Source organism: Prionailurus viverrinus, chromosome D3, assembly GCF_022837055.1.
Source record: "Prionailurus viverrinus isolate Anna chromosome D3, UM_Priviv_1.0, whole genome shotgun sequence".
Classification (NCBI taxonomy): domain Eukaryota; kingdom Metazoa; phylum Chordata; class Mammalia; order Carnivora; family Felidae; genus Prionailurus; species Prionailurus viverrinus.
The window spans coordinates 93,147,000-93,173,336 of NC_062572.1; positions in this window are offsets into that span (position 1 = coordinate 93,147,000).

Genomic DNA, 26,337 nt, shown 5'->3' on the forward strand with positions numbered 1-26,337 from the left:
ACTTATTCATTCTGGAGAGAAACGGCCCCAGCCAGTGGCTGTCTCACGGCGTCAGGGAAAGCCGGGTCATCATTCCCCCGCACAGGACGGCGGGGAGCAGGCTGTCCGCGCAGAGCCGGGGGCTTCTCCTGGGGTCCTCAGCGGTGGGCTCTCGGTGCCTCTCTCGGCTGCTTTATTCACCAAGAAGAGCGCGATGTGGGGTCGAGGCAGTGACGTTGTCCCAGTAGGAGCACGAAACCTTCCACATTTCCACCGCCCAGAGCTCCGCGTGGGCTGGCTCGGAGCCGAAAGCCGAGTGGCCCCGCAGGGTGACGTGTCTGCGGAGGGACAGCGCGCCTGCCCCCGGAGCGCGTGGTGCACCTGCAGCCTCACTGCGCGCAGCGATGGGGAGCCCTGCCCCGCCCGGCACCCTGGCACCAGGATCGTGTGTTCGGCAGGAGTCCTAGCCTCACCTAGCCGGACTTTCCCCGGGGCCCGGCTGCCCGCTGCATCACCATAGCAATGGACAAACACGGTGAGAGTCGGCAGGGCCCCGCAGCTGCGGAAACCCTGCCCTCCTGGCCGCCCCGCGGGAGGGGCCGGGCTAATTTCCATGCGGCGTTTGGGGATGTTGGGATTCAGAGATCAAAGAAGGTCAAAAGGGGGCCGTTGGAATGGCAGATATTTATTGTGTTTAATATAAATACAAACGTGTCCAAGAAGAGAAACTGAAACCTTAACAGGCCTGTGGATGGCGTTTGGTAAACAGAAAAGAACACATCTTGAAAGCAGGCGGCTGGTGAAATTGACTGGCACTGCAGAAGCGGTCGCGATTTAAACTGGGACAAATTAAGACAGCAACAATCTTCACCGACATCGAACATACACATTAGTTGAAAACCTTGAGGAAGACGTCTGGCTGCACTTTAGAAACGCTTTGGGAAACCTTCTGGCCACAAATGCAAACACAGCCCAGCGCACTTTAGAAATTTCTGGTCGCCCTCCTTAGCTGTGCTCCTTGTATTATTAAGAGTGTTTGTTTCATACCATTAACTGTGCAGTCAAGTTGGAGTCCGTTAAACAGCATTAATTTGACAAATTGTGGGATGGGGGTGTGAGTGCCGGCTGGAGAAAGGGGCTTTGTGTTTCGGGGTCTCCATTAGTGAAACAATAAATAAGGCTATGGTAAAACTGATATGATGGGAAATGACTTCTATTCAGTTAACTCAATTATTAGTGCTAATTGGGGCCAGGTGAAGCATGGATAATTGAAATTCACAGATAATCCAAAAACCTCTATTTAACCAATAACTTCAAACTTCTTCCCCATCAAACCAATTACCAGAGGAGCTAACAAATAGAAAAAATGGATTAAATTGAATTTTGCCTCCCCAAAGATTACCACTATGATGTCTTTCTATTGATTAATCCACAACAAGAGCCAAGGGTTGACTGCATTCAAGAGACTAAATTGCAGACAGTCCCCAACAATTGAAAAGGAAAAGGCTACGTCCCAAAGTTGATGACTCCACTACCTGAAGCTCAGAATGCTTTTTCGCAGAGCACCATATTCCTCAGGGGCTCTGAGGCAGCCCCGAGGGGCCAACTGGTGACCTAGTGACACTGGAAATATATTTAGCATCCTAACTCCTTTAATGAATCCCCTCTGAATCCTAAAGCCTTATCCTCCAGCCCCTAAATCTCTCTGAGCCCTAAATCTAAGGGGTTTTTTTTAGTTGCGGTAAATTCACATAAGGTTAACAACCATTGTGAGTTGAGTGTGCACGTCAGTGACATCTAGAACATTCACGAGGCTGTGCGACCACCCGCCTCTATCAACTGTCTCAACATTTTCATCGCCCCCGAGAGAAACCCCTTTGGGACCCTCAGCAGCCACTGCCCGTTGTCCCCTCCCCCCAACCCCTGGCGACCGCAGATCGCCTCACTGGAGCTGTGGGTTCCCCTGTTCTGGACATTCCATGTCAAGGGAATCATGCAACATGTGGTCTTTCGTGTCTGGCTTCTTTCACTGACATAATCTATTTAAGGTTCATCCGTGTGATCACATGTGTGAGGACGTCCTTCCCTTTTATTGCCAAATGACTCTCCGTGGTCTGGACGGACCACACGTTCTTGACCCACCTGTCAGCTGATGGACGCTTGGGTTGTCTCCATCTCGCGGCCACGTGCAACCGTCACCCCTAAGGTTGCACCCTGACATGCCCTGCCCTCGGAGGAAATGGGAAGTGGAGGGGGAAGGGTGGGCAGAAGCTTGGGAAGCGGGGGGGGGGGGGGGGGGGCCCTGTGGCGGAGCATGGGGAGGCTCCTCCCATGCGCCGGGCCGCGGCACTCCCAGGCGCTGGCATCTGGGGCGGGCAGCGTCCCTCCCACAGGGCTGCCGTCGGCAGGGACATTCCGCTGGAAGCATCGACAGTGAGGGATAATTCGAGACAGCGTCAACCATGGTGGAGAACACAGGGAGACATGGAACCCGTCAGAGAGGGGCACGGGGGAGGCCGGAGGAGGCCCGCTGGGGGCAGGTACCTCCTTCAGATTCGGGTGTCGCTGGTTCCCAAGACGGAGAGCAGAACTGGACTGACCCAGCGAGAAATCTGGAAAGTGTCGTTGGCCTGTTCTCCGCTTTTCTGAAAACACAGGCGCCAGGAGAGGTTTCCATAGCAGCTTCCAAATTGGACACCAAACTTCACTCAGCAGGTAATTCTGTTCCCCCAGCGCGTGACCTGGGTGTCCCCGTGCCCATCAAACCCACACCTCACGCAGAGTCCTCCTGCCTTAGAGCCCTACGCCTCCACGCTGGGCCCACCCTCTGCCTCCCTCTGCACCCTGCATCCTTGCCAGGACGGGGGAGGCTGGCCGGCGGCCACAGCACATTCCAGAAGGCCAAATGCAAGGTCTTCCCTGGCTTCCGTGGTGTGCGCTTGGCATTTTTCAACGACTTCTGTTGGCCAATGTTCTTTGTGGTAGAACAGGATGAGCTACATCATTTCTGGCTGTGCAATTTGACAGCTGTCTGTATGTGATTTATATATACAAGTGTGTCTAGAGAGAGCGACATATATGTGCACATGTGTGTGCCCATGCGCACAAACGTAATTTTGTGATGACGGTTATATTTATCCCTGTTTTCTTTACTTATTCCATAAACTTCATTATAAATTCAAAAAAGAAAATTGGTCCAAAATCCAATCACACCGGCACATTAACACTGAGTTTTTCATATTTCCTTTCTGTTGTCGTCACAGGACATTGATAGTTTTCCATTTCGCCTTTTCCACGTTTCGTCACTTTTCTTGGCGTCCTACAGTTTGTAAAAGGTACAGATGGCGGCCGCCATGCTTGCGGGCGCTGAAGGACCCGGTCAAGGTAAGGACGGCCCCTGCTGGGTCTGCTCAGTCCCAGCCAGGCTGCAGGAGGAGTCGGGGGGCAGCCAAGGGGTGCCCCCAGATGTGCGCCTGCCTTTCTCGTGCAGTGAGTCAAGTGCTGTAGATGCCAGGGGCCCCAGCTTCCTCATGACAGTGGCCAGGCCGGTGGGGGAGCCCCTGGTGTCCCCTCCATTTTCTTAGTGACACAGTGGGCAAGACCTGTCCCTCTGCCGCTGCAGGGGCGCCTGTGTTTCTCAAGTGCACGGGGCTGAGTTCCAACTCACTGCCTCCCGGAGCCTCCAGGGTTCCAGACCCCCTTCCGGTCTTACGCACAGGTCGTCCCCGGTTGGCCCTCTGTCAGGACTGGGCGGGACAGTGCGGCGGGACACTTGGGACAAATAGTTAGCAGGCCGATCCTGGAGGGCCTGGCTCCTGCCCTCCTCAGTTACCTGCCTTGCCGTTGGCCCTCGTGGACCCTGAGCCAACCGGCCCCTTTCTGAAGCCCAAACCAGGTCCTGGGAGCCGTGGACAAGTCTGTCCCCTGGACAGACTGCAGGCCCAAGCGCCGCTTCTGGGCGGCCCCAAACGGCCGTGGTCATCCTTTGTTTCTGCTTCTTCGCCCACCTCGCTGAATCTCCGTCAGTCTCCAGAGAAGTCTCTGTGCCTTCCCCAGTTCCACCATCCTGCCCAATGACGCGTCTGCAGGTGACACGCTGGCACGTTGTTAACAGGAACAGAGTTGACACCAGCTTTTACTCTCCTCTCTCCTCCTCCGAATCACCTGCCTTTCTCTCCCGGCCTTGAGGGGCGGCGCACCTCTCTACTGCTGAGGTCAGTCTGTCCTGGGTCCTTTTCACCATCATCGTCATCTATGGTCAGGTCATTTCCCACCCACTCAGTTTTTATTCTTCTCTTGGCCGACACGCGTGCCCACATTCTTCCAGCTGGAAAACCGGCCACAAGGACCGGGGAGGGCGTCCCAAAGCCCCTGAGCGCCCGGCGCCTCCTTGCCCCGCGATCCGGCTGTGGAGACCGCACTACCGCGTGAACCGTGTGGTGGACGGACGGCAGGTGCTAAGGAGGAGGTTCACGCAGGAAGTGTGCGTGGGTGCACGGGACGCCCCTCAGAACACACGCGCGTGCACCCCGAAGATGACACCCAGGCCGCTGACCCAGGAGCAGCTTCTACTGCCTTCCTTGTGCCCTTGTCCGTTTCCCGTACTTTCCGCGAGCAACACATGAACACACGGCGACTTTTAGCGAGAGCGAGCACTGAGCTAAGAGCTGTAGTGCCCTGGCTCACTTAACTTTCCCAGCTGCTCTGAGGATTGTCCCCTTACGACCCCTGTCTTATAGACAAGGGAGCTGATGCTTTGAGCGCCCGAGAGGCCTCCGGAGCTGACCGGCCCCCCAGTGCTCTCACACCTGTGGCTGTGAAGCGGGAGCGGGTCCCCATGGCCAGGGCTGGCGGGACATACACCCGGAAGAATTGAAGGAGGCGGGATGGGCGGCAGCAGAAGGTGGGCTGAAGAGCCCTGAGCGGGGAGAGCCCTCACACGGACCGTCACTGGAAGTGGGCGGCGTCTAGGGGGCCTTCGTAAGCTTGCGGGACAGGTCTTTCCAGGCGAGGCGACTCTGGGAGGCGTCCTCAGCTGTAGGCTGTCACCACCCTGGAGGGGTGAGGGGTGAGGGGCTTCGGTTCCGAGGGGAATCTGGATAGCCCGCTGTGTGCCCACGACAAACACCCACGGACTCTCGAGGGCACATTCAAATCTCACTTCCCCCAGGGAGCGTTCCTCCATTACCCTGATCAGGAAGGGCCCTAACGACCCCACAAAAATACCTTGTGCCCGCTGTGTGATCACCTTCTCCCTTCCCCCCGTCGGGCCCCGGTGATCTCCAATCTGTCTTCTCTCCTGGACATCGCCTACAAGAAGAACCACGGTACGTGTCCTTCTGTGCCTGGCCTCTTTCACTGGGCAGAGTTTGTCAAGGTTTGTTAGCACTGCATTTTTGGGTCTCCCCCCAAATTTATGTGTTGAACCCTTAACCCCCGGTGTGATGGTATGAGGAGATGGGGCACTGGGAGGTGATTGGGTCGTGAGGGGGATCGGTGCCCTCATAAACCACGGGGAGCCATGGGATTTCCGTCCGCTTGGGGAGCACACCGCGAGGAGGCACCATCCACAGGCCAGGAAGATGGTCTTCACCAGATCCGGGCTCTGCCGGCACGTCCCTATCAGACTTCCAGCCCCCAGAACTGTGACAGATACGTGTCTGTTTGTTCAAGCTGCCGTGCCTGGGATACTGTGCTAGGGACGCCTGAGTAGATTGAGCAGGTGCATCCCGGGAAGCGGTTCGGGACCTGGGAGCAGCTACAGTTGCACAGCTACCTTCAGTAGCAAGAGTGATGGTTATTGTATAAAATTCATCATCCAGGAGCACCTGGGTGGCTCCCTCAGTCGAGCGTCCGACTCTTGTTTTTGGCTCAGGCTAGGATCTCCCGGTCTGTGGGTTCCAGCCCTGCATCGGGCTCTGTGCCGACAGCTCAGAGCCTGGAGCCTGCTTCGGATTCTGTGCCTCCCTCTCTCTCTGTCCCTCCCCCGCTCACTCTCTCTCTCTCTCTCTCTCTCTCAAAAATAAATAAACATTAAAAAAATAAAATAAAATTCTTAATCTGTACCTCGGCCATCAAAAGGACAAAGCCCAGATGATACGCTGCATAAAATAATCACCACCCTTGTTGCTGAAGAGAATTGTATGTTCACACCTGCTCCCTGGCCCCACACTGTGCCCTTGGCTGTCAGATCCTTGGCTCTTGGGATCTCTCACCTTGGCTCTTGAGATCATCTCTCCTTGGCTCTTGGGATCTCTCTTGGGATCCCAATATTTTAGGGAAAATATTGAAAAACAGGTAGCAGTAACCGTTTTCAATATTTTAGTGTACGTATTTCTTTTATTTCAATCGTTTGTTAAGTTTCAAGCATGCAATATAGTGGTTCCACAGTGTTTCTCAGTGCCGGTCACGATAGGGGTATGCTTAGTCCCCATCACCCATTTCACCCACCATATGTCTTATTTTTAAGGAAATATATACATCCACATGATTTGTCATAAAGTTCAGCTCCCACACATCCTGAGGAGTTTTATAGCATCCGAACTCTTTTCGATACTCATGGGATAAAGCCATCGTCAGCTCGGTCTTATTGTCAAATATCCTTTCTTTCTCTACTACAGGAAATGTGTTTCTTTACAAAAGGGTCAGTTGAGGAAAACTCTCACTTACTCTCGTCCTTCTGATGAAATTTTCCAGTTCAGAGTCCGCTGCACCCGCACCAGAATGCCGTATGCTTATTAGCGCGTCGAGTACCTTGAGGCTATGATTAGGCACCTGCACCCCGTTTCTTAAAACCTCTGCCTTCAAAAGTTATGGGCAGAAGACAGAGGACCTGCTTCTGTGGCTGAGCTACGTGACTCACTGTGACCCTGGGCCTTGAGAGAATCTGCACCCACGAATCGGGGATGCGGTTGGTGTTTCTAGAAGGTCACAGGACATGGTTGTTCTTCAAGATTTGGGAGGGGGGGCAGGAATCACTCTGAGTCTCGTGGGGGGTCCTGGCTCTTCTGACCACTTGTGCTGGGGGGTGCTGGCCCGTGGGGCAACTGGCTGAAACCACAGCAGCCTGGAGACCGAGGTCCAAGCAGGGGACAGCAGAGGCTGTCCGAGGAGGAAGGGCCTCTCGTGTGCTGCTAGACCTGGCTGTCGTGGGGCGAGGGCCACGACGTCAGGCCTGTAGCAGGCCAGCTGGCAGAGGTCCCCAGCTGCCGCCCAAGTCTTACCTCGTTCTGGTCTGGGGGACACTGCTTGTCGTGGCCTGACGTGTTTGGATCTGTCAAGAGGGAACCTTTTCTCTCACAAGACACAAGAACAAAGCGTGGGATTAGTTTTATGTGAACTTGGATGTTCCCATTTAGCTGATAGGAAACAGCATGGCGTAGCGGCTAGAAACAGTGCTGGCTCGCCCGCTCGGCACCTGTTAGTAGCCCTGATGGGCCTCAGTCTCTCCATCTGAACACAGGGACGACGAGGGTGCCGAGGCACCCAGGTCCACGAGCCTGGTGTGGGGCTTAAGCCAGATAATGTTTTTAGGGCACTCGGGACAATGCCCAGCCCAACGTAAGTGCTACAGACAAGTTCCGTGCAACAAGCCCGTTCAAAAATACACACCAAAGTGCGTTGACAGGTGTCAGGAAAGGGGGCAGCGACTTGACCTGCCGTGGGGAGAAGATCATCTCCTCCCGCGCCCTCAGCGTATTCCCTTGTAAACCGGCCGTGAAGCACGCGTGTGTGTTCGTGGGCGTCCCTCCAGGGGTTGTGGCACTCCGATCGTGGGCGCCCACCGGCCACTCGCCCTGGAAAAAGTCGGCCAAGGAGGTCAGCAGACTACGGGAAGGAGGACCTCAGGAAACAGTGTGTTTTCTGAGGCTCGTGGGTCAAACACAACTGGCCCTCGTTTGCTGGTTCCGTCAGCGACTGTCTTCGGCGGAGCCGACAGGCAACCTGACAGGTGCAAGAGGAGGTCTGTGTCCAGAACAAGACAACCTCAGGTCACTTCACGCCCCTCCTGGGAAGGCGTTCGCCCGCGCGTGGGGGCCCAGTGGTACCAGGATCGGCCCTTCCCGGGGGCACGGCCACCTCCTCTCAGCCACGGTGACCACATTGTAGAGAGAGCAGGGCACGCATGTATGACACTGGCCAACGCACGGATCCCAAGTGACTGTCCCAGAGGTGCCTCTGTTTACCGGTGAATCATCTCTGCTGAAGCCGCTGAGAATTCACGTCCGAGGGAAGAAAGCCGTTCGGTCCCAGCTAATTCGTGGAACGCTACTTGACGGAATTTGCTTATAATATTAACGATTCCTGGGGCGCCTGGGGGGCTCCATCAGTTAAGCGTCCGATTCTTGACCTCGGCTCAGGTCATGATCTCGAGGTTCATGAGATCGAGCCCCGTGTCGGGCTCTGTTCTAACAGCGTAGACCCTGCTTGGGATTCTCGTTCTCTCCCTCTCTGTCTGCCTCTCCCTCTCTCAGAATAAATAAAACACTAAAAAATAATTTCGAATCTCTCCCAGGAAAATACAGCATTTAGGAGCTTTGTAAGTCCGCACGAAGGCAACGTTAGAATTTCACACAGAGCACCCCAAAATGAGGTGCTGGGACAGGGAGCAAGACCAGTGTCATCGCATGGGCTGAGGCTATCGGTTTTGATTGCTGGTTCACCTTACTGAGGGTCCGGGCCGTGAGGCAGTCGGGGCAGCAGGTGTGATGGGCATTAGAGACGGGACAGTCTAGCACGGTTACTCTGTAATACTCAACAGAAACACCCATCGCCAGGACAAAGTCGACAACCAAGGCTCCCTCGGTTTCCAGCAAGCACTGCCAACACTCCGGGACCTGGGGTCAGTGACTGGGAATAGCGTCCCTCTGTCACAGAGCTGGCCACTCCGGAGGGCAGGCCGACATCTGGACGCACACTTTGGGTCACGGGCAATGTGGTAAGTGAGGACACGAAAGGGTCATGCTGTGTGGGAGAGCTGGGAAGGCTTCTCAGGAGGACGGCCATCGAGTGGACAGGCAGGTCCCAGCCTAGTGGCCACAGCATTGGTGCAGATGGGTACGTGTCCCGGTGGTGCTGTGGGGGAGGGGCAGAAGGGACTCGTCTCCCTGGCTGGGGAGGAGGAGGTGACGGGGTGTGGGTGGAGGGCAGAGACTGATGGAGGGCAGGGCTCTGTCTGGGACAGGGAGGGACGGCCCCCAATAGTTGGGTTTCCGTGTCCTTCTCCCTTGTTCTAGCCCAAGGCCATCCTCTGGCCAGCACACAGCCGGAGTTAATAGCCGGCTGTGCATAATCCACGCAACCTCAGCTGGGCTAGGGCTAGCTGGGGTTATTTCGGAATTTCAGCAAACTAGCCCCGAATCAAAATGGTACCTGTTTAGTCCACTTGCCCCTAAGGAGATACGATCACGTTCCCTCTGGTCCTGCTTCTGTGTGAAGGTCCCTGTGACTTCACAATCAGCCTTAATATGGGCAAAAATGGGGGCACCTGGGGGGCTCAGTCAGCTGAGCATCCGACTTCGGCTCAGGTCATGATCTCACAGTTCGTGGGTTCGAGCCCCGCGTCAGGCTCTGTGCTGACAGCTCGGAGCCCGGAGCCTGCTTCAGATGCTGTGTCTCCTTCTCTCTCTGACCCTCCCCCGCTCACGCTTTGTCTCACTCTGTTTCTCAAAAATAAATAAATGTAAAAAAAATTTTTTTTTAATATGGGCAAAAATGTTTGAAACGTCAAGATGGGTAGGACAGCGAGCAGTCTCATCTACAGGTATGACGCGTTTCCACGTCTGAGTGCAGATTTAGGGGACACTAATTAAATTGGCTAATTTTATGTGTGGAGCAAAATGCAGTCCCCACGTCCCCCCTTTTCATCTTACTCATTTCCTAGGAACTAGAAAATTACACAGCATTTAAGAGTCAAAAAAAAAAAAAATAATAGTGAGTGAGGAAAATAGGTCCAAAAATAGATCTGACATTTTCAGTGTATTTACAAGAATAGGCGGTTTGACTTTTTACCGTTTCGTTATCTTTGTGCTCCGAGCACTAGAAGAGCGGTCCGATTCTGCGCTGGAAGAGACAAGCGTTTTACTTGACGATCCTGTAGAAAGATGACGTCCTCCACTTCCGCAGACCTAGTGGTTTCTGCGAGACTCCCGGCCGGTGGGCGTTAGCGGGTCACATAATAAGTGCTAAGACGTGAGCAAGTGAAATGTCTCCCAGAACGTGGCGCCTAGCCCCTCTGTGGTTTGAATATCTCCACGTGCACAAGTATCTTTGTTTTCTCTGAGTTTGGAGCCAGTTTTAAACAGTCCGGAGAGAGCCAGACAGAAAGGAACACTTAGCAGCAAAGAACATAAGACGGAGCTCAGGTGCATCAGCAGTTAAGCTGCCGAGGTGCTATTTTTATTCGATTTGATAGAAAACCACCGAGTCAGAATCCCATCCGATGGGACGCCCTCAGACGCTGCCCGCACATCGCAGAGTCCTGCCTCAAGCCTGCTGGGCCCTCCTGCCCGAAGGAGTCTCTGTCCTGGACCGTCAGCCCCCACTCCGAGCAAGGAGGGAGCAAGCCTGCCTCCAGAGCCTGCAAAGGGCACTTCCTGTCCCTCTGTGTCATCCATCCGGAAGGGTCTCAGCGGATTATGTGGAAGGGGAGGGAAGGAAGCCTGGCTTCTCTCCTGAACCCCGGAGAGATCTCGCTTTATGAGCTGGGGAGTGAAGGGGCAGCTACAGACAGGGCAGAGGTGGCTGGACCCTAAGTTGGGGGACAGACGCAGAAGCCTTTTGAATTCTTCACATCCGTATACCTGTTGCACACACCTTCTCCTGCACGTGAGGAGCGGCCTAGGACCAGTGTGGAACGTAGAAGTTTCCCCCAATTCCCAGCTTCCTTTACTGTCCTGTTTGTCCTGCATCCTACAGAGTTCTTCACTGGACAGACCTGGACCATCTCTTTTCTTTGCAGCCAAGATAGAGTTAGGACAACAGGAGGCTGCAGGACGCTCGTCTGGGGACAGTGCCGTCATTTTTAAGCATGGATGTTTGTGGACATAACTCACCTAAAATCACAACAGAGCATATGAAAACATGGGTCACCAGGCCCACCCCCGAGGATATCTGATTCAGCAGATCTGGGGCTGCCGAAGATTCTGCTTTTCTAGCAAGTTCCCGGGCGAGGCCAGTGCCCCTGGTCTGCAGATCACATTTGGAGACTCGAGGGCCACGTGGGATGCGGTGAGTACCGGCTGCCTCTGGGCCGAGCGGTGGGCACTGTGGGGGCGGGAGGGGAGGCTCTAACTGTGCCTAATTCTTCTGCATCTGAAGGTGTTTACAAGACTTAACACACCTATGACTTACTAGCTGTCCTTTGTGTTTGAGTTTCTTTCAATGAGAACCTGTTGCTCAGCAAACGGTATTTTTACTCACAATTAAAAAAATAAACCCGAATGATATTCTTACCTTCCCGAAGACTAGCGATGCTATCTGGGCTCTGAGCCATGCAGCTTTCCGTTTTGTAGGTCCGACCAGAAGAGCTGGCTGCATATTTTAGAAATTATAAGTGATGATCACATGTGAACTTGGGGCTGGCCTTTGATAACCACATAAAAATTACAAAAAGAATTTAGAATTAAAAAAAAATAACAAGTCAATCTGGAACATTTTTTAAACGATACGCATAATTGTTACTGGTGTTCCTGATAACGAGGCGATAAGGATAAGCAAAGTAACTAATTAGGTGGGTTTTTTTTTTTCTTGTAACCCAAACGATTTATTTTTATGGTGTTACTTTCCCTCGGTTCGCCAGTGTTGATTGTAACCAGCTCTGTACCATCAGTGCAGAGCCCAACGTGGGGCTCAAACTCTGGAACCGCGAGATCATGACCTGAGTTGAGATCAAGAGTCGGACACTTAACCGACTGAGCCACCCGGGCACCCCTCCGTGAAAAATTTTTAACAACTTTTTACTTGAGCACAGTTGACCCACCATGTTACGTGAGTCTCCAGGGTACAACGTGGGGGTCCAGCTTCTCCGTGTGTTATCCGGGTCGCCGTGTTCCCAAGCATGGCCACCATCTGGCACCGTGCAAGGCTACTACGATACCGTCGAGCGTATTCCCGGTCTGTGCCTGTTGTTCCTGTGACTTACTCTTTCCATAACCGGAAGCCAGGACCTCCCCCTTCCCTTCCCCCACCCCGCCCATCCCCGCCACTTGGTCCCCTGTGGCAACCACCAGTTTGTTCTCCGTAGTCAAGAGTCTTTTGTGGGGCCCCTGGGTGGCTCAGTCGGTTGAGCGTCTGACTCTTGGTATCAGGGCAGGTCGTGATGATCTCGTGGGATCGAGGCCCACGTCAGGCTCTGTGCTGAGTGTGGAGCCTGCTTTGGATTCTCTCTCCCTCTCTCTGCCCCTCCCCTGCATGCTCCCCCCCCCCAAGTAAACAAATAAGCATTTTTTTAAAAAGTCTTTTTTTTCTTCGTTTGCTTGTTTTGTTCCTTAGATTCCACATATGAGTGAAAACCATATGGCATTTGTCGTTCTTAGGTTGGCTTATTTCATTTCGCATCACACCCTTTAGCTCCGTCCATGTTGTTGTCACATCTCGCCCTTTTTAATGGCTGAGTACTATTCCATTGTGTCACGTCTTCTTTATCCATTCATCTAGGGGTGGACACACGGGCTGCTTCTGTATCTTGGCTATTGTAAATAATGCTGCGATGAACATAGGGGTGAATATATCTTTCTGAATTAGTGCTTTTGTTTTCTTTGGGTACATAACCAGGAGTGGCATCCTTGGATCACATGATATTTCTATTTTTAACTTTTTGAGTTGTTTTTCTCAGAGACTGCACCGATTTTAATTCCCACCAACAGTGCACAGAGAGTTTCCTTTTCTCCGCATCCTCACCAAACCTTGTTACTCCTTGTCTTTTTAATATTAGTGTCTCTGACAGGTGGAAGGCGGTATCTCAAGGTGGTTTTGATTTGTATTTCCCTGGTGATGAGTGACGCGGAGCATCTTTTCATGGGTCGGTTGGCCATCTGGACATCTTCTTTGGAAAAGTGTCTATTCAGGTCCTCTGCTCATTTTTAAAAAAAAAAAATTTTTTTTCAACGTTTATTTATTTTTGGGACAGAGAGAGACAGAGCATGAACGGGGGAGGGGCAGAGAGAGAGGGAGACACAGAATCGGAAACAGGCTCCAGGCTCTGAGCCATCAGCCCAGAGCCTGACGCGGGGCTCGAACTCACGAACCGCGAGATCGTGACCTGGCTGAAGTCGGACGCTTAACCGACTGCGCCACCCAGGCGCCCCCCTCTGCTCATTTTTTTAATCGGATTGTTTGGATTTTTTGGTGTTGAGTTGTATCAGTTCTTTACATATTTAGGATACTAACCCTTTGTCAGATATGTCGTTTGCAAATATCTTCTCCCGTTCAGTAGGTTGTCTTTTAGTCTGCCCAGCTGCTTCCTTAGCCGTGCGGAAGCTTTTTATCTTGACGTAGTCCCGATAGTTTATTTTTGTTTCGGCTTCCCTTGTCTCGGGAGACCGATCCAGAAATGTGTTGCCACAGCCGACGTCAGAGATTTTGCTGCCTGTGCTCTCTTCTAGGATTTTTACGGGTCAGGTCTCACATTTAGATCTTTAACCCATTTTGCGTTTATTTAACCCATTTTGTGTTTATTTTCGCGTATGGTGTTAGAAAGTGGTCCAGTCCCATTATTTTGCGTGTCGCTGTCCAGTTTTCCCAACACCATTTGTTGGAGACACTGGCTTTTTGCCACTATATATTATGGCCTCCTTGGTCGTGGATTAATTGACCACGTAGCACGGGTTTGCTCCTGAGCTCTGTATTTTGTTCCATTGACCTACGTGTCTATTTTTGTGCCAGTACCATACTGCTTTGATAACTGTGGCTTTGTAGTGTATCTTGAAATCTGTAGTATATCTTGAAACCTTGTGTTACCTCCAGCTTTGTTCTTCTTTCTCAGGATGGCTTCAGCTATCTGAGGTCTTTTGCTGTTCCATAAAATTTTATTCTTATTTGTTCTGATTCTGTGGAAAAGGCTGTTGCCCCATGAAATTAAAATCAGTCACCTTATGTCTAGAAACCATGTCTTAAAGTAGATCCTTTTAAGAGAGAATATTAGCTGAACCACATGAATTGCTATTTGTGTGTGTCCAAAATGGTCAAATATCAGCGATTTCACGTGGTGCAGCTGAATATTTTTCCCCGATGAGCAATGTTTCTGTTGGAGGTTATATTCCTATTAAAAACATGAGGTCGAATAAATGATGTGTCCATGATTAATATAATGTCATAAATGCAAAGCTGCTATAATTATTGATTCCTACGCTAATTCTGAATAGTCAAATTATGCTCAATGTCATTGCATTTTAGAGTCGAAATGTACCTAAGAGATCATTAATCTAACATCATTTTTAAGATATGGAAATTGAGTCTCCAAGAGGTTAATCGCACACCCTGGACTGAACTCCTACCTCCTGATTTCCAATTCGGTACTTTGTCCCCGCCCACATGCCTCCCTCCCTCCCTCATACAACAGGCATATTGAGAGGCTCCAGAGAACAGGGGCCCAGTGTTCCGTCAGATTTGCATATAAAAAGATAAGGAACCACAGTTCTGCTGCAGCACGAATAAGACCTAAACTAAAATATTAGCTATTAAATTATTAAACATGCACTGGTATGTCGCCCCCCTTTTTAGACGTGAAGACATATCTATTTCACATGTGGTTTAGATGACTCTTGCCTGTCTGACCTCTAAGGGGTGGCTCCTGGCCCTTCCCCGGTCTGCCTCCCATGGCCCTGAAGCAACCTGGCCCCACCCACCCCCTCACCAAATAAATGGGGAGAAGACGGGTCAGGGCACTCTGTCCTCTGTTTCTAGAATGAGCATGCTGTCACGCGAATTGCAGGTGTCACAGGTGTAAGTGGGGCTGTGGGGGAGTGTGTGACACTTCCCATTCAGGAAATGTTACATTTGTCTAATGGGAATCCGGACATGACATCCCATTCTTGCATTTGTAGGGAGATACCCCATATTGTGAGCACCCCGCTCCCCAGGCAAGGACCAACTTGCTGGCTAGTCCCCTGGCTGTTGAGGGACGGACCTCTTTCCAGCGAGAGGCACACGGACGTCACTGGGCTCTCATTAAGCCGGGCTCCAGCGGAATTGTCTGGTTCTTTGTGCAGTGATGTGGCCTGTTGCCTTGGTGAACGCACTGAAACCCTGTGTTGGAGAAACCCTCCAAGGCAACTCAAAGGATGGGGCAATCGGTCCCAATCCCGAGGCTGAACTGGCAGAAGTGATGTCAATGTCAGGCTCAGGGGGCTTGGCTTCGTGTGCACAGGATTCCAGGGGAGGCAGGTCTGTGTCAGCGTCAGAGACACAGCAGGAAAGAAGCCTTAGTTCTGTGCTAGGTCCCAGAGGCATGCACCAGTCTGTGTCATCGTTCGGTAGGGCACCTGACATATTTTTATTGGTATACATCTCCCTGTCACCCTTGTGACTAGGAGCGACTTCCGGGCAGGTGAGATGCAGCTTTTATCTTTGCACCCCCTATAGCTGAATATTCATTCAGTGCTTGTTGAATGAACGAATGAATGAATGAATGAATGAATACGTGTGGGGGTTCTAAGCAGGACTACATTTTATGAACAGGCAGGGGACCCATGTATTATGGATGGAGTGGCATCACCTGCCACCGAGTTATAAAGTTACATTAGTAAACACTGAGTTAGTGGGTGAAAGGGTTATTCAACCCTGCCATGTGCCTTTGAGACTGGCACCCTGCAGGGTCGAGTGGGGCAAACTTCCAAAGTCATTACCACCCATTAGCAGCTGAGTGTGAACTGCTTTATCAGCTTAACCCCCTCTGTGATTCAGGCCCCTGGGCCTGAGGACAAGGAGGAGGAGGGGGAGGAGGAGGAGGGGGAGGGGGAGGAGGGGGAGGGGAGGTGAAGGAGGAGGAAGAGGGAGAGGAGGAGGAGGAGGAGGAGGAAGAAGGGGAGGGGGAGGGGGAGGCAGGGAGGATTTTGCGGCTGAAATAACTGAAGGAAAGGGCCCCAGAAAAAGAGGGCTGAGGAGCTTTCAGGGAGGGGCCTCCAAGAAACGTCTCCCGGCTTCCTCAGGAGGGTCTCCGAGGCCCACGGGCGACAGGGGTTCACCACCCCTTCTCCTCGAAGGAACCCCCGAAACCGCCTGGCAGCGCCTTGTGTCCCTTGTGCACGGAACGCGCAGTAAATGTTGAAAAGCAGCTCGATGTGACCAGCCCGGCCCGCTGGCTAGCCACTCGGGCCACCAGCGTCCTCTCCGGGTTTCCTCGCAGGTCAGGAGGCCGCAGTCACATCCACTCCGTAGGCCCTGCCTGCTCCCCAGAACAGTTCAAACAACCTTGGCCGCCTTCCAGCCCGAGCGGTGCAGGTGCGTCCGTGGGCCTGGACAGGCCGAGGCCATGCGGACCGGCTGTTTAAACGTTCGGGGAACCACCCGTGTCGGGCCGGCGTGTTTGAACACACGTGACTCAGGAAAACCATTTTAAGGACGGAGAACAGTGTTATGACAACCCCTGAGTCAAGGGGCGTCCTGCATCTGGGGACCAAGGGACCGTGTGCCCGGTTTTTTCTCCAGGGCAGGAGCAGAAGCATCAGACTCAGGGGGAGCCACCGTCACATGCTGGAGAGCCCGCCCCAGGGCAGGACCTGGCGCCTGTGTGCTCCCGCCCTGCGTGGACACCCGAGCCGCTGGAAACCCCACAGGGGACACTTCACTGTCTGATGTCTTGCCACGTGCCCCTCGAGCCCGACTGGACGACATCCGTGGAACATAGTGTGTCTTTCCCAGTCAGTTAGGACCCCGAGCCCCGGAAGAAAATGGGGTGTGCCCGTGGCAGGGATGCGCCACGCAGGCAGGACGCACGGGGCCATCGCCTGCAGAGCGGGGACAGGAGCCCCTCTGCTCACACAGTCCGTCTCCGCTCTGCAAGCTGGCGTCGGCTGGTTTCTCCAGCCTCGTGTGTCCCCCAAAGGGCCCCTGTGCAGCACATGACACAGAACTGGGACCACCTGGAACCAAACAGCGCTTCCCACAGCCTGGGGGTGGGGGCGATCCGAGCGTGCTTGGCTTTGGCCTCTGGTCCCGCCTCAGAGAAGGAAGTCCTCCCGCGGCCCCTCGCGTTTCGGTCTGCAGCTCGGGGACCCTCACGGGGGCCCCGGGCTCCGTCGTGAGGTCCCAACCACACCCGTCCACGTTCCCGGGGTCCCGGTGCCTCCCACCCGCCTGCTGCCCCGGTCACAGCATGCTGTCCCTTGGGAGTGGGGTCATACACCCCGAATGAGGCGGTGGGGGATCTCGCCCCGACCCCCGAACCGCTGCCGGGAGACCACAGTCCGCTGCACAGGGGACTCCCTCGGCTGGCTTGCTCTCACGCTGGCGTCAGACTCCCCCAAGAATGCATCCCACCCTCTCCCGCAGGAGTTCGCTCCCCTCCCCCCGTGCAGCTCCCTGGAAGTCTGGTCACCTGCTGTGTCCCTGTGCCCACCCCTCAGGGAGCAAGGGTCCCTGTCTGCCCGGGACTCCGCGGTGCGCGTGTAACCCACGGCATCCTCTGACAGATCCCCATAGAAATCCGTCTAAACCTTTGCGACCCTATGAATTGTACACTTGGGATTTCAAGAGCTGGTGAACAAAAATTTCACGAATACGCTGTGTGTGAGAGTCGTGTAAACTGTAAATGTGTACATTTATACATTGTAAAGCCGCATATGTGGGAGGAAGTGCCCAGCAGGTGTGAGCGAAGGGTAAAAACACGAGTTCGTGTCCGTGGGCACCAGCTGTGAAGGTCGGGGCTGCCGCCAGCTGCCGCAGAGCCTGGGGGGGGGGGGCGATGCGGGGACACGCGGAGGGGACCCCGGGCCTTCCCAGGGAGGCAGGAGCTTCTCAGACATCCCACAGCACCTTTTCTCAAACTCTCACGGACAATTAGTCCTTGCATTTGGGAGAAGAGCATGCGAGAGCCACACCCGTGCATAACGTGTTAAAGCTCCTCAGAAAGATGCCTCCACCCTGCTCGCAGGTCCCAGCTCGCCATTACAGGGAATGAGAGGGACGCGAGGGTTTATAGTATTTGTTCTATGACGTGTGTGTGTGTGTGTGTGTGTGTGTGGAGTATCTAACATCAGGTACAGAGGACTAACTTAGTTATATTTCCTCCTCCTTTGTGGCATGCCGTCACCAAGGGGCAGTGCAGGGGCTCCTCCTGGTTTATATCATTAATTAATGAATGTCCGCACTTGCTCATTCCTACTTATCTCGCCCCACAGTCGGCAACCGTGTTCACGTGTGTTCACGTGTTTTCACGTGTGCCTCTTTGTTCGTAAGTTTTCTTGAAAAGTGTATCATTTTGTGCTGGAGCGTTTTTAGTAGATGTAAGCGGAACCGTATTGCCCATTTTATTCTGTTTCTCGTTTTGTTACCTTTGGTGCTCACCCATTCTGATAATGTATACAAATCACCCGCAGCTTCTAGCTGTTGGCGATGAATCCCTTCCAGAATTATCCTCTTCCAGGCTGGACACCCAGATTGCTTCCAACCTCCTGCTACCACAAAATCATGCGGACCAACATCCTGGTGCACACCCTTGTGGATGGAGCCCTTGTGGAAACGTGAGAGCATTTTTTTGGAAGCGAATTTTGGGTCGGGGGTACTACGCACGTGCGCCTCATGGGCGGGCGGGGTGCCTCCGCAGGGCGGTTTCACCGTTCACACGGCCCAACACACCCAGGTTCGCACAGGTTCACTCAGTGAACATCGAAGGTGGCTTCACGGGTCAGCGGGTCAGACTGGCCTCAGTTGCGTTCCATTTGATGTGGTGTTTTTGCACCAATGACAGTAACAATCCAGGATGGACTTGGGATGTCGCTTGATGTCAGGCAGAGAAGATTTCCCTCTTCGATTTACTGTTTTGCGGAAATTTATTCTTTCATATAAAATCTTGAGCTCCTAAAGGGGCACCTGGGTGGCTCAGTGGGGTTAAGTGTCCGACTCATGGTTTCAGCTCAGGTCATGATCTCATGGTTTCGTGGGTTCGAGCCCACATCGGGGTCTGCGCTGCCTGTGTGGAGCCTGCTTGGGATCCTCTCTCTCTCTCTCTCTCTCTCTCTGCCCCTCCCCTGTGTACTCTCTCTCAAAGCAAAAAACAACAAACAAACAAACACTAAAAAAGAACAAAGGATTTGAATAGGCATTTCTGCAAAGAAGACATACAAATGACCAATAAGCACATGAAAAGAAGCCGAACATTATTAGTCACCGGAGAGATGAAAATAAAAACCATAGGGAAATAGCACGTGACAGCCACCAAAATGGCTATGATCAAAAAGATAGACGATGGCAGGTGTTGGCAAGGATGTGGAGAAACTGAAACACACACCCGTTGCTGGTGGGGAATATACAATGGTAGCCACTTTGAAAACCAGTTTGTTACTTTGTAATAACGTTAAATACAGGGTTATCATAGGGCCAAGCCATTGTACTCCTAGGTCTACATCCAAGAGAAATGAAACGTATGTCCACACAAAAATTTGTACACAAGTAGTCGTAACAGCATTACTCATAGTGGCCCCAAAGTGAAAACAACCCAGTTTCCGGCAACTAATAGAATGGATAAACAAAATGTGGCATATCTGTATGACAGAACATTATTTGACAGCAATAAGACAATGATTTGCTGATATGCGCTCCAACGTACACGTATCTTGAACACGTTACGCCAAGCTGGGGAAGCCAGTCGTCAAGGACTACGTATTGTGTAATACCACTTACGCGAAATGCCCAGAAGAGGCAAATCAAGACAGGCATAAAGTACATTATTGTTTGTGTAGGGCTGAGGACGGGGAAGTGAGGTTGGACAGGGAAATGAGAAGTGAAACTTCTAGAATTTGCCTTAACGTCCTAATGGTTTCTTCTGGGGTGCTAAGAATGTTCTACAATTAGATTACGGTGACTGTTGCGTAACTCTGTAAGTGAACGAAAGCAATTGAATGGTGCACTTTAAATGGGTGAGCTTTATGAGATGTAAATGATATAAAAGCTGCAGGAAAGGAAAACTTTATCAGCACTCCCTGTAAACCACCTGAGCCTGGGCTGTTTTGGAAGGGACATCGTTTCAATAATAATCTTGGTCTATTCATTTTCCACCTCTCTCTGTGAAATTTTGAAATTTGGCATTTTTCTTTACCACTCACCCACTTAAAAATTTTTTCCCGTTAAAAATTTTTTATACTTTCGTTGAGATATGATTGACGTGTAACATTTTATTAGTTCCAGGTCTCTAGTTAACATCCACCACCATACATAGCTGCGGATTTTTTCATCCATATAAATAGTCATCCATTTTGCATTATTTTTCTTTTTTTAAAAAAATTTTTTTAATGTTTATTTATTCTTTTTTTTTTAACGTTTTTTTTTTTTTTTTTTTTTTTTTTTTTTTTTTTTTTTTGGGACAGAGAGAGACAGAGCATGAACAGGGGAGGGGCAGAGAGAGAGGGAGACACAGAATCGGAAACAGGCTCCAGGCTCTGAGCCATCAGCCCAGAGCCCGACGCGGGGCTCGAACTCACGGACCGCGAGATCGTGACCTGGCTGAAGTCAGACGTTTAACCGACTGCGCCACCCAGGCGCCCCATGTTTATTTATTCTTGAGACAGAGACAGAGTGAGAGCAGGGGAGGGGCCGAGAGAGAGGGAGACCCAGAATCTGAAACAGGCTCCAGGCTCTGAGCTGTCAGCACAGAGCCTGACGCGGGGCTCGAACCCACGAACCGTGAGATCATGACCTGAGCCGAAGTCGGACGCTTAACCGACCGAGCCACCCAGGGGCCCCGCTAAGTACTGTTTTTATTACGTCCCACATTTTTTTGTTATGAAATGATCTTATTATCACACTGTTTTCAACATTACTTAATTTTCTTTTTAATTCAACGTTTATTTAGTAGTATGTTTTTTAGTTTCCAAACATACGGACTTTTAGAAAACCACCACTATGTTAAGTAACGTGTATTTTTTATCCCAGTGTTGTTGTGGAACATAATCTGAATGACACCCAGCCATTTGTGGCCCTAGTTTCCTAAACGTGCCCGTGTATACTGTGCCCCTCCTTTGGAATACTGTTCTTTTTTTTAATCTCATAGCTCAAGCCGATTAAGGACATTGTTGGGATCTTTGACAGCTAGGCTTAGATTTTATCTTTTTGCTCTGTCCATCTTTGAAAAAGAAATGCTAAAGTCTCACTGACGATTGTTGACTTAGCCACTGCCCCCTGAGGTCCTGTCCCTTGTGACTGTTTTTACATTTACTATGGATTTAGCTCCTGGTTCTCTCCGGTCTCCAACCAGCGTGTGATGGCACCCTTTGGCTCTTAGGGTATTCTGGCTTTCTATTCTATTTTGTCAGAAATTCAGATGACTACACAACTTTCTTTAGGTTCATATTTGCTTCGTGCATAAGATTCTAACCCTTCTGTTATCATTTCTTTGTCTTTCACGTTCTTGTTTTTAACCCCAGATCTGTCTTTCGGTTGGTAGATTTAACCTATTTGTGTTTATCATGAGATTACTTATAGAAAAAAAAAAACCTCACTTCTGGGGCACCTGGGTGGCTCAGTCAAGGTTAACCCTCCAACTCTTGATTTCAGCTCAGGTCATGATCTCGTGGCTCGTGGGTTCGAGCCCCGTGTTGGTAGCACGCACGGAGCCTGCTTGGGATTCTGTCTCCCTTTCTCTCTGCCCCTCCCCCTGCTTACTCACGTGCTCATGTGCGCTCTCTCTCCCTCAAAATAAGTAAATGGAAAAAGAAAAGACAAAACTCACTTCTGATATTGTATTTTTAATTTGCTGAACCTCTCATTTCCTCCTCTCAGTTTTGCTTCTGCTTTCTCTTGTACGGGCCCAGTTGTCTTCTGCTGGTTGACATGTGGGGCGTTTTTGCTTTTACAGCTGTCCTCGCCTTAAGACAAGTTCTCGTGTGCATCGATCCTTGCCAACGTGGTAACCTTATCCACATGTGTGCTTTTCTCCTGGTGAAGAAGGAAGTAACCACACTTCCATATCCCTTAGTGTCCCTCTCCCACCTTTGATGTCGATACTGCCCACAGGTTAGACTCTGGATTCTCTCAAAGAATAAATGTCACCAGGGATGCCTGGGTGGCTCAGTCAGTTAAGTGTCTGACTTTGGCTCAGGTCATGATCTTGTGGTTTGTGGGTTCGAGCCCCACGTCGGGCTCTGTGCTGACAGCTCGGAGCCCGGAGCCTGCTTGGGATTCTGTGTCTCCCTCTCTCTCTGCCCTTCCCCTGCTCACGCTCTGCCTCTCTCAAAAATAAAGGAACATTAAAAAAATTTAAAGGGGCGCCTGGGTGGCGCAGTCGGTTAAGCGTCCGGCTTCAGCCAGGTCACGATCTCGCGGTCCGGGAGTTCGAGCCCCGCGTCAGGCTCTGGGCTGACGGCTCAGAGCCTGGAGCCTGTTTCCGATTCTGTGTCTCCCTCTCTCTCTGCCCCTCCCCCGTTCATGCTCTGTCTCTCTCTGTCCCAAAAATAAATAAACATTGAAAAAAAAAATTTTTTTAAAAATTAAAAAAAAGAAGAAATGTCACCAAAATGTTTAGCTCCTTTGAATTTCTTGTCTTTTAGAGCCATCTCTTAGGGATTCAGTTCTCTTATTTTTAGCACTTTTCCCCGAGTGTTTTCTCACAAAAAGTGGGTCTTCGTGTAACAAACCACCTGAGCCCTATTTGGGGAATTTCTTCTATTATTCCTTCAGATTTGAATGGCAGCTTCTCTAGAAATAACATTCTAGGTTCAAATCTATTTTCCTTTAATTATTTAAAAATATTGCTCATTGTTCTCTCGCAGTGAGTGCTGCTGTTGAGAAGTCTAATGACAATCTGGGTCTTGTTCTTCGTACCTGAACTGCTTGTTGCTTATGGAAACTTCTAGAATATTCTCTTTGTATTCGGTGGTCTTAGATTTCACTACCATACGTCTTCATGGGGGGCTTTTCTTATCCTCCCCCACTTTTTAAAAAATTGTGTGAGTTTTTTCTTTCTTTCTGGGAACTATATCTGCATTATTTTTTCAAATATTTGCTCTGCTCTGGATTTATTGATCACGCCTCCTGGGATTCCTACTGCCCATATATCAGGTGTTGCTATTATCATTTCCCTAGGCTTCTCTTTGATACTTTCTGTCTCTCCATCCTCTCCTGTAGCCTTCTGGAAAAATGCCTCAATATTATAGTTTGACTCATTAATTCATTCTTCAGCTCTTTATACCTAGTTATTTATCATATTTATTACATCCTCATGCTTTTATTGTTTGTGGTTTTTGAATTCTTAACCACAGCTCTCAATTACAATATTATAAAAGGTAGAAAAATAAACTCTGAAGGTAGTTTCCCAGTTAAGTGAAAATTTGGTAATTTAAAAGTCTCCTGTGTGTGTCTGTGTCCCCTGTGTATTTTGTTTCCCGTGTGTGTGTGTGTGTGTCCTCTGTGTGTGTGTGTTTCCGGGTGTGTGTGTGTGTGTCCCCCGTCTGTGCGTTTTGTCTCCCGGGTGTGTGTGTGTGTGTGTGTCCCCCGTGCGTGTGTGTCCCCCAGCTGTCCCCACTGCTGTCCCAGCGGCCACAGCAGCCTCGGGGCAGGATGGAGGCAGGTGGTGCTGGCCTTGGGGTGCAGGCCGTGGGGTCCCGCGCTCAGAGCCGATGGCTGGGTTGGACGGAAAAGCTGAATCACACAGAGTCACATCGTGTGTGTGTCCAGCGGACGATGTCTTCGTGACTCTGCCCTGCCCTTCGACGTGTGTTACTGTCCTGCTGCTCCCCCTGGCCTGGCGGCAGCAAGCTGCAGCGGCATCACGGGGCCCTGGGACTGGGACTTAGAGAGAGGTTGGGGCGGCTGGCCGGGGGCGGGCTGGGTTCCGTTCTGACACTCCTGGAAATCCCTTCTAGATTCCGTAAGGCCAGCTCCCACCCACCTTCCCGGGCACCTTCTGGGAAGGACGTCCACGGCTGGCACGTGTGGGCGTCATGGAGAAGGGGCGTCCCTGGCACACCAGCACGGTCTCGTCGGGGACAGGATAGGCGACGGGGAGATTGTCAGTGCGGCTCACTTCCGTTTTCCAGGAGCGGTTCTGGGCCCACGGGGTCCGCTGGAAGTACGCGTTGAGCGTGGGCGGTCCTGGCTGCTTGCCGGGGAGCTCTCGGTCTGGCTGGTTTGGGTGGGCTTGCTGAATCCAAACACTGGGTTCTGGGAGAGGAAAGCCTGGAACGTGGCTCCCGCACCCATGGGGACAGCCTCTGCGTCGGCCCAACGTGGGGCCGTTTCCCCCCTGGGGTGGGTCTTTCTGGAATGGGCCTGGTCTTAGCGCCTGCCTCGCCCCTGCCAGTGCTCCTCCTGGGCGATTAAGACGATAATGAGGCCGTGGGGTCGGGCTGTGATCCAGCCAGGCTGATGTCCCTGTAAGAGGGGCAGACACTAGGGCAGGGTCTTTCCCTCCCTCCCTGCCTGCAGCAAAGACAGGCCACCCGAGGGCACGGCCAGATGAAGTTGTCTTTGAGTAGAGGGGAGACGCTTCACCAGAAACCAAATCTGCTGGCACCTTGATCTCGGACTTCCAGCCTCCAGAACCGTGAGAAGTAAGTGTCTGTTGTTCAAGGTCACCCCCTCGCACGGCGTTATCGCCGTCAGAGCAGACTGAGACATCATTCCCCTCACCCACGGCCCGCTCCATGTGGGGGCTGTTCTCCCATCGGACACCAGCTCCCACCTGCCAGCTGGAAAAGCTTCCTCCCGTCCCCTGAGCCAAGCTCTGTGAAGCATCTGGTTCAGATCCTGTCCCATGGGGAGGGGTGGGCAGTCCCCACCTGAAACAGGACAGGTGTGGTCCAGAGTCAGGAGGGCACCTGGACTTGGTGGGTGTAACCAGAAGCAATGATATCTTGCTTTGCACTTGTGCATGGGCGGACACACTTGTGCACGGACAGAGACGCTTGTGCATGGGCGGACACTCTTGTGCATGGGAGGACACACTTGTGCATGGGCAGAGACGCTTGTGCATGGGAGACACGCTTATGCATGGGCAGAGACACTCGTGCATAGGAAGACACGCTTGCGCACGGGCAGAGACGCTTGTGCACGGCAGACACTCTTGTGCATGGGCGGACATTCTTGTGCATGGGAGGACACGCTTGTGCATGGGCAGAGACGCTTGTGCATGGGAGACACGCTTGCGCACGGGCAGAGACGCTTGTGCATGGGCAGACACTCTTGTGCATGGGCGGACACTCTTGTGCATGGGCAGAGATGCTTGTGCATGGGAGACACGCTTGCGCTCGGGCAGAGATGCTTGTGCACGGGCGGACACTCTTGTGCATGGGCGGGCACACTTGTGCGCGGGCAGAGACGCTTGTGCATGGGAAGACACGCTTATACACGGGCAGAGACGCTCATGCATGGGAAGACATGCTTGCACATGGGCGGACACACTTCTTAAAGTGAATCAGCTGGTGTCAGTAATGCAGCTGAACCCCCTTTATTTTGCAGGAAAGGTTAGTATCCTTGTGTGTAGGTGAGAAGCCCGCTCAGGTGACAGAGTCCCCAGGCTGTACCACGTGCCCTAAGAAGCCTTCTTTCTGTTACCATGGCTTCACGGTCAGGTGTTCACGGCTAAGTCTATTGTCAAAATGAATGCTGCCCTTTTACATGATAAATAACTATGCAAAAATAATTATTTTGTGGGGCTAGAGTACCACCTGAATACCTTCCCCAGAATACTTTCCAAACATCTTTGGAAAATGGGAATTTATGAGAATGGACATAACTGAATAGATGCTTCCTGGAGGTTAATTTTCTTTCAAGACCGTGGAATTTCGAGTTTGGTGATCTAGGTTCAGATTCCTAATGCCTGATCTCAGGTGAGTCATTTAACTTGTCTGAACCTAGGTTTCTTCATTTGCAAAATGAAAAAAGGACTCCTACCTGCCATCTAAACCTTGAAAGGACTCTTATAACAACCATGAAATGTAAGGCATGACGCTCTGTGAAGCGCATGTGGGTAAACGCAGTAACGTGACGGTCGGGACCCGCCTGCGGGTGATTCCATCCGGCTCTCTGGCCATTCGGTATGGGGGAGGGTAAAATGTGCCTATTGTCCTTAATTCTCTCCTAAAGGTGGAAATGATCGTGGCGGTGTAGTCATTACTTAAAATTTTAGAGAAGACTGAGGCTAGAGACTTGGGTTAGAATGTTAGCTGTGCCTCTTACTTTCTCTGTTATTTTGGGGAAACGTCTTAG